The sequence below is a fragment of the Fukomys damarensis genome, unplaced genomic scaffold (genome assembly GCF_012274545.1).
Source record: "Fukomys damarensis isolate Sample0158 unplaced genomic scaffold, DMR_v1.0_HiC HiC_scaffold_38, whole genome shotgun sequence".
NCBI lineage: Eukaryota > Metazoa > Chordata > Mammalia > Rodentia > Bathyergidae > Fukomys > Fukomys damarensis.
Genome location: NW_022900950.1, coordinates 62,691,283 through 62,698,607, shown reverse-complemented (window position 1 = coordinate 62,698,607; position 7,325 = coordinate 62,691,283). Strand labels below are relative to the sequence as shown.

Below are 7,325 nucleotides of genomic sequence, written 5' to 3'. Positions count from 1 at the left end.
ATATATATATATATATATGTAATGCAAATCTACTCTTTAACAACCCTATGTCCATTAATTTATATCTATTACCTGGTAATGGTACTTTCTACCAAGGCAGGGCGTTAAATGGAATCTTGTTTTCGTACTTGAATCATAGCCAAATGCCACCAAGGCAGAAGAGGCAGTGAAGAGTCCCTTGCTAGTTCTCAGTTCTATACTGGATCAGTTTTTCCCTACTCCTTGTGCTCAGTTTTACCTTGTGCTCCATTTTTGCAATCAATCTTACAATTAGTATCCAGTGTGTGGAAATTGTAGCAGGGAGAGGAGTCAATGCTACCATAAACGTCCACTGACTGTTTGTCTTAAGGCTACCACTTTTAGAAATGAAAACATGAGTTTGCACGCTCGTCATCTCTTCTCTGCACATTCAAGGCTAACATCAAATCAGCAATATTAAAATTAGTACTGAGTAGAGGGTGACCAGAGCTAGACATGTTCTGTATAACAGCAAGTGCTCCTGGTGGCCTCTCTTCATATAATGCCAATTTACTTTTGATTTGATTTGGATTGACTTTTCCTCTTTAAAGAAAGTATAGTATATTTCTTCACTAATAAATAGTGGTAGTTAATAATGGTGCTAATTTTTAATTAACTTTATTAGTACATTTTAGGTATACATTATGATTACATTCATCATTAGGAATTTGTACCTCTACCTGATATATATTGTTTCTTCTTTTTCCTCCTTTTCCATTCCCTCCCTTCTACCCCACACCCTTCCCTAATTACAAAAATCTTTATTTCCATTTTCCTTCTTTTCTATTATTTTTTCTTACCCTCCTTTTCTTTCTTCCACCCCCTCCCTAAATCCCCTTCCACAATGAATATTTTCTTATTTCACATTATCTATTATACATTTTGATCCTCATTTACAATTTCAGTTTTTCACAGCACAGAAACTATTTTGTATGTACACATGTGTGTCCTATTTATTTTACATAAGAGTATGGCCTCAATGTGCATCCATTTAGCTATGAATGTCTCTAGTTTCTCATTCTTCATGGCTGAGTAGTACTCCATTTTTTTCTCATTGAGTTTATTGGGTATACTCCATTTTATAAAAAAAAAAAATCTTCTTTATCTAGTCAACAGCTGTGGGGCAATTTGGGCTGTTTCCAAGATTTAGCTACTACAAATTGTGCTGCTATAATGAGCATGGGTGTGCATATATTACTGTGGTATGATCCTTTTAATTCTTTTGAGAGGATATGCAGTAGGGAATAGTTGGGTTAAATGGGACCTTGAATCCTAGCTTTTTAAGGAATCTCCATACTGATTTCCACAGTAGCTGCACCAGTCTGCACTCCCACCAACAATGGAGAAAGGTCCCGTTTTCACTACAACCCTGCTACATTTGTTCTTGGTTAATTTCGTGATAGCAGACATTTGTTCTGGGGTGAGGTGGAATCTCAGTGTTATTTTCATTTTCATCTCTCAATGACTAGTGATATTGAAAATTTTATCATATGTTTATTTGCTATTTCTATTTCTTCCTCTGAGAAATGTCTGTTCATTTCAGATGCCCATTTTTGAATTGGGTCTTTAAATTTGGGAGATCTGAATTTATAAATTCTTTATATATTCTAGATAGCAGACCTTTGTCTGAGGAACAGCTGGTGAAATTTTTTCCCACATTGTGGGTTGTCATTTCACTCTGTTGGTGGCTGTTGGTGGTTTCTCTTGTTGTGCAGAAGCTTTTTAATAAAATGAGGTCCCAGCTGTTGCTTCTTTGTGTTAGTTCACATGTAACTGAAGTTTTGTTTGTGAAATCTTTTCCTACTCCATTGTCTTCAAGAGTTTACCTAACCCATCTTCTAGCAGGTTTAGTGTTTCTGTTTTAATACTTAGATCTTTGACCCATTTCAATTTTAGTTTAGGGCATGGTGACAGATATGGGGCTAGATTTAAGTTTTGCCTCAATGTAACTTAGTTTATTCAGCAACGTTTATTAAAGAGACTCTTTCCTCCAATGAATGTGTCTGGCTCATCTGCATAGTGACAATTTAACTTGTTCATTTCCTATCTTTATTCCTTTTATTTCTCTTGCCTAATTGTTGTGGCTAATATTTCTAGAATTATATTGAACAAGAGTGGTGATACTGGGCATCTTCGTCTTGTTCCTGATTTTAGTGTTAAGGTTTTCAGTTTTTGACCATTTAGTATGATGTTGGCTCTTGATTCTTCATTACGTGGCTTTTATCAAGTTGAGATAATGACAATCTACTCCAGTTTCTGGTAGGGTTTTGATCATGAATGGGATTGGATTTTGTCCAACACTTTTTCTGAATCTATTGAGATGATCGTATTTTTTTTCTAGACCCTGTAAATATAGTGTATTACATTTATTGGTCTGTGTATGTTGAACCACCCTTGCATCCCTGGGATAAATCCTACTTGGTCAGGGTGTATGAGCTTGATGATCTTCTGCATTTTGTTTGACAGTATCTTATTGAGGACTTTTACATCTATGTTCATTAGGGAGATTGGCCTATAGTTCTTTTTATTTGGGCTTTTCTGTGCCTTTGGATTCGATGTGATGCTTGCTTTCAGGAATGAATTTGGGAGTATTGCTTACCTTTCAATTTCATTGAAGATTTTAAACAGTGGTGGGAAAAACTCTCCTATAAATGTCATAGAAGTCAGCAGTAAAGCCATCAGCACCCAGGCTTTCCTTGTTGTTAAGTTTTTCATTAAATTTTCAATTTTGTTGATTGTTATTGGGTTTTTTCAAAATTTTTATATCTTCTTTTTTTCAACTTTGGTAATTCATACGTATCTAGAAATTTGTCTATTTCTTCTGTGTTTTCTATCTTATTGGTTCTCAAAGTAGGTATTGATAACCCTCTGTTTTTCTGCTGAGTCTATTGTAATTTCACCCTTTTCATTTCTAATTTCATATATTGGGGCCTTTTCTTTTTATAAGGTTGGCTAAGGGTTTTCCAGTTTTGTTTATTCTTCTGAAGAACCAACTCTTTGATTCATTGTTTTTTTTGTATCATTCACCTACTCTCCATTGCATTTTCTGCTTTAATATTTATAATTTCCTGCCCTGTACAAGCTTTAGGTTTGTTTTGTTCTTCTTTTTCTAGAATCTCGAGGTTTGGCATTAGTTTATTTATTTGAGCTCACTCTATTTTCCTTATATGAGCATTCACTGCTATGTATTTCCCTTGTAGGACTGCTTTCATTGTGTTCCATAAAGTACTGGCCTTATGATTAGATTGTAGAAACTGTCTAATTTATTGTTTAATTTCCTCTCTGACTCACTGGTTGTTCAGGAAAGTGTTATTAAGTTTCCATATATTTATGGAATTCTTGTGGTTTGTTTTGCTACTGATCTCCAATTTCTTTGTGCTATTGTCTGACAATATGCAAGGTATCACTTTAATTATTTTGCATTTACTTAAGCATGCTCTATGAGCTGGCATGTAGTCTATTTTTACAATGACCTGTGTGCAACTGAGAAGAATGTGTATTCTGATTTTGTGGGATGGAACATTCTATACATGTCTATCAAGTTTATTCATTCAAAAGTTTGGTTCAGTTCTAGCATTTCTGTGTTGGTTTTTTGTCTAGTTAACCTGTCTACTTGTGACATTGGGGTATTGAAGTCCCCTGCTACTCTTCTATTAGTGCTTATTGGATTTTCCATTTCTATTAATATGTGTTTCATATAGTTGGGTACACTAGCATTGGCTGCATATATATTTATGATTGTCATCTTCCTCTTGGATTGTTCCCTTTATGAGGATATAGTGACCTTTTTTGTTTCTCTTAATTACTTTTGGTTTCACATCCACTTTGTCTGCAAATAGGATAGCTATCACTATTTTCTTCTGGGTCACTGTCACATGGAATATTGTTTCCCATTCTTTAATTTCCACTCTATGAATTTCTTTTTGAATTAAATGTATTTCTTGTATGCATCATACGGCTGGATCTTGCTTCTTCCAGTCTCATTCTATAGATCTGCCAGTCTATTTCTTTTGATTGGTAAATTGAGACCATTCACATTGATGGTTATAAATGATATGTGTTGATTGATCTTTGTCATGATATTTTCCTGTTATTGACTTTTTTCCCCTTTCCACTTAATTTCTTGCTTTGCTTGCTGGCTACATTCTATTGAGGTTCATGGGGTTATAATACTCCTTGTCTTTTTCTAGGATATTGTTTAGAATTTTTTGGAGTGCTGCTTTGGTATTCAAGCAATTCCTTGGGTGGGGATTCCTTTGTATGTAATTTGTTTCCTCTCTCTAATTGTTTTATATATTTTGTCTTTCTTTTCAATTTCTGGAATATTGTCTATTATATACCTAGGTGTAGTGCTATTTTGTGTGTGTGTGTGTGGCTATGTGCCTCACTTATCTGTATGTCAAATTCTTTTACCCTGCTTGTCAAGTTTTCTGCTATTACCTCTGAACAATTTTTTTGTGTTGTTTGCACCATCTCCTGCATTTTCATTGACTCCAATCAGTCTTATGTTATTTTTATTTGCATAATTTAGCATTTGCTGAATTGGTTTCTCATTGTTCCTTGCTATTTCTAAGTAATCTCTCCTTTCAGGGATCACTAACTGCAATTCTGTCTTCTATGTCTGATAGTCTGCCTTCACATTGGCTTATTCTGCTGTGTAATCCTTCAGTAGGGTTTTCAATCTTCCAGATATCTGTTTGAATTAGCCTCATAGATTCCATTTCCTTCCTATGCTGAGCATTTACTTTTCCATCATGTTCCTGAGATTCCTTCTTTTTTTGTTTGTTTCTGTTGCAGAGTCTCTAAGTATGTTTTCCTTTTTTGGTCTTTATCTTTGTAGTTATCTGGGAAATTATTTCTGCTTTGAATTTCTCTCAATCCTCATTCATTTTTTTGTTGTTGCTGTTATTTTCCTTGTTGTCGGTTCAGGGAGAGTAGGTCTTTGGTCATCAAGTTTTTCCACCTCATTGCCCCCTATATTTGCCTTTGGTGAGATGGAAGTCTGGGTTTAGGTCTTGTTTAGGTGTTGTCTCATTTTTATTTTTTTCTTGTTGATGATGTTTATTTAATCCCTGCATTGAACTTTGGGTTTTGAGTCTGTAGTGATCTTTAGGTCATCTCAGCTTGGGTATACCTAGAAGAATCACTAACTAGAATAATCTCATCACCTTAGCCACGGTAGTACACTCAGCATCAATGATAGCATCAAACACAGCTTTAAAAATGACAAATTGTGATAATGATTACTATTTAGCCCCATGATCTAGACTTATAGTTATATACCAAAATCTAGAACCAGCCGGAAATATGTTTGCAGTAAATAAGCTTTTCAAAATAGTGAATTTGCCCTCTGTGGATTAGACTTAGAAGGAATTAGGGAGTGGATAGAGAAGTAGAAGTACAGGGAATGCTTAGTGTTAAGACTAGAGGATGTAGGTAGATCATGCCAACGTTGGGAAACTGGTCAGGGCAGAAGAAAAAGAGAACACAGAGGAACAAAAACAAATGTAGAACAAGTTAACAGCAACAGGAAAACTAGAAACTGTTCACACTCATAACCATAGAAACAATTGAGAAAACATAATACAGGGCCAAAGGAGGAAGCAGGAACAAGAAAGGTGAGAGAAAGCATAAGAAGAGGAAGAAAAGAAGAAGAAGAAGAAGAAGAAGAAGAAGAAGAAGAAGAAGAAGAAGAAGAAGAAGAAGAAGAAGAAGAAGAAGAAGAAGAAGAAGAAAAAGAAGAAAAAGAAGAAAAAGAAGGAGAAGAGGAGGAGGAGGAGGAGGAGGAGGAGGAGGAAAAGAAGTACAGATGTTCCTTTAAGATGTATATCTGCTGTCACCTGTGAACAACATAAGTAGTGTGCAGATACATGTGGAGTAGTCTACTGAAATTCAGGATGGTTTCTGGCTGAAGGGATGAAATTGAGCTCTCTGACCTTCAGGTTTGAATTCTGCATGGTTCTATTTCAGATTAGAACTGTCCTTCCTCTTGAAGGAGTCCAGGTTGCAGCAGGATTTACTGACCCCAACAACTCACCAGCCACTGCAGTCCACTGACTCTTTACTGAAGTGATTCTCTTTACTCTCAGTGGGCTTCAGTTTTCAACAAGCTTAGGAGAGTCCCTTTCTCTCTCTACTGCTCACCAGTGAGCCATCCTCCTGGGCTCAGAATGATGGCCTTTCTGCTTTTTGTTACATAAGGTCTCAACCTCGGTGGTGGTGGACTGCTGGGGTGGAACTGAGGCCACAGGCTGTCCTGTCTCCCAGATGATGATGGTGGGGTCCTTCTGGACTAAGTTTTTTATTCACTCCTTCTATGTTCAATTAATTTTTTAAAAAATCAAGTTGAAACTTGCAGAAAGCTTTGGCCAGTAAAAGAACAGGAACTGGTAGGTCATTAACATTCAAACACCAAAACTGTGAATGAAAAAGAATAAATAAGGCTTAAAAACTTGCTCCTAGAGAGTGATAGTGCAGGAACATGAATGACCGAATACAAACTGAAGTCCATTGCTGTTCATGTGTCTGGGTAACATTTGTCTGTCACCCATTGCAGAAGCCGTTTTCAGAAAACTTATGACTGATCAAAACATTTTACATAACTGGGCCATTGACATTAGTGCTATATCCAACTGAAACATGGGCAGGGGGACCCAAGAGCTGTGTGCTCCCGAAGAAATCATGGCATTAGCACAACCTGTAAGGCAAGACGGGTCACCACAGAGGACTTCATAATGTTTGACTACATACTGTGTATGGATGAAAGCAATCTGAGAGAAGTGAATAGAAAAAATAATCAAGTTTAAAACTGCAAAGTTTAAATTGAACTGCTTGGGAGATATGATCCACAGAAACAGCTCATCATTGAAGACCCCTATTATGTGAATGAGTCTGACTTCAAGCTGGTGTACCAGCAGTGCATTCAGTATTGCAAAGACTTCCTGGAGAAGGTCTACTAGGGCTGGCCAGGCCCCACCACTGGACCACACTCACTCCAGCCAGCACTGCCCTCTCACTCCTGTGCTCAAGCCCCAGTCCCACCTGTTTCTCCAGCAGACTTAACATTTCTTCTCTTAAACATAATTGTAGGTACAGATCCAGTGTATTTGCAGAAGAATAAATAAACATACTTGATTTTATATTTATGGGGTATGGTAAGTGTTCTTAGATTAGCTGAATGTCCCACTTTGCCCTATTTATAAAACAGTGAAACAAGCAAATATAGAGCAGCCAAACAGAGCACAATGGAGCAAGAATAACCCAAAGGCCCAAATCAACCACTTAGCCCAGGAGGACCTGTTTCTGTG

The 7,325-nt window shown here is 36.7% G+C and overlaps 1 pseudogene; it reads left to right on the top strand.

Moving 5' to 3' along the window:
* LOC104871141 overlaps positions 1 to 6,977 on the top strand; it is a 38,177-nt pseudogene extending 31,200 nt beyond the window's left edge.
* The last annotated feature ends 348 nt before the right edge of the window (positions 6,978 to 7,325 follow it).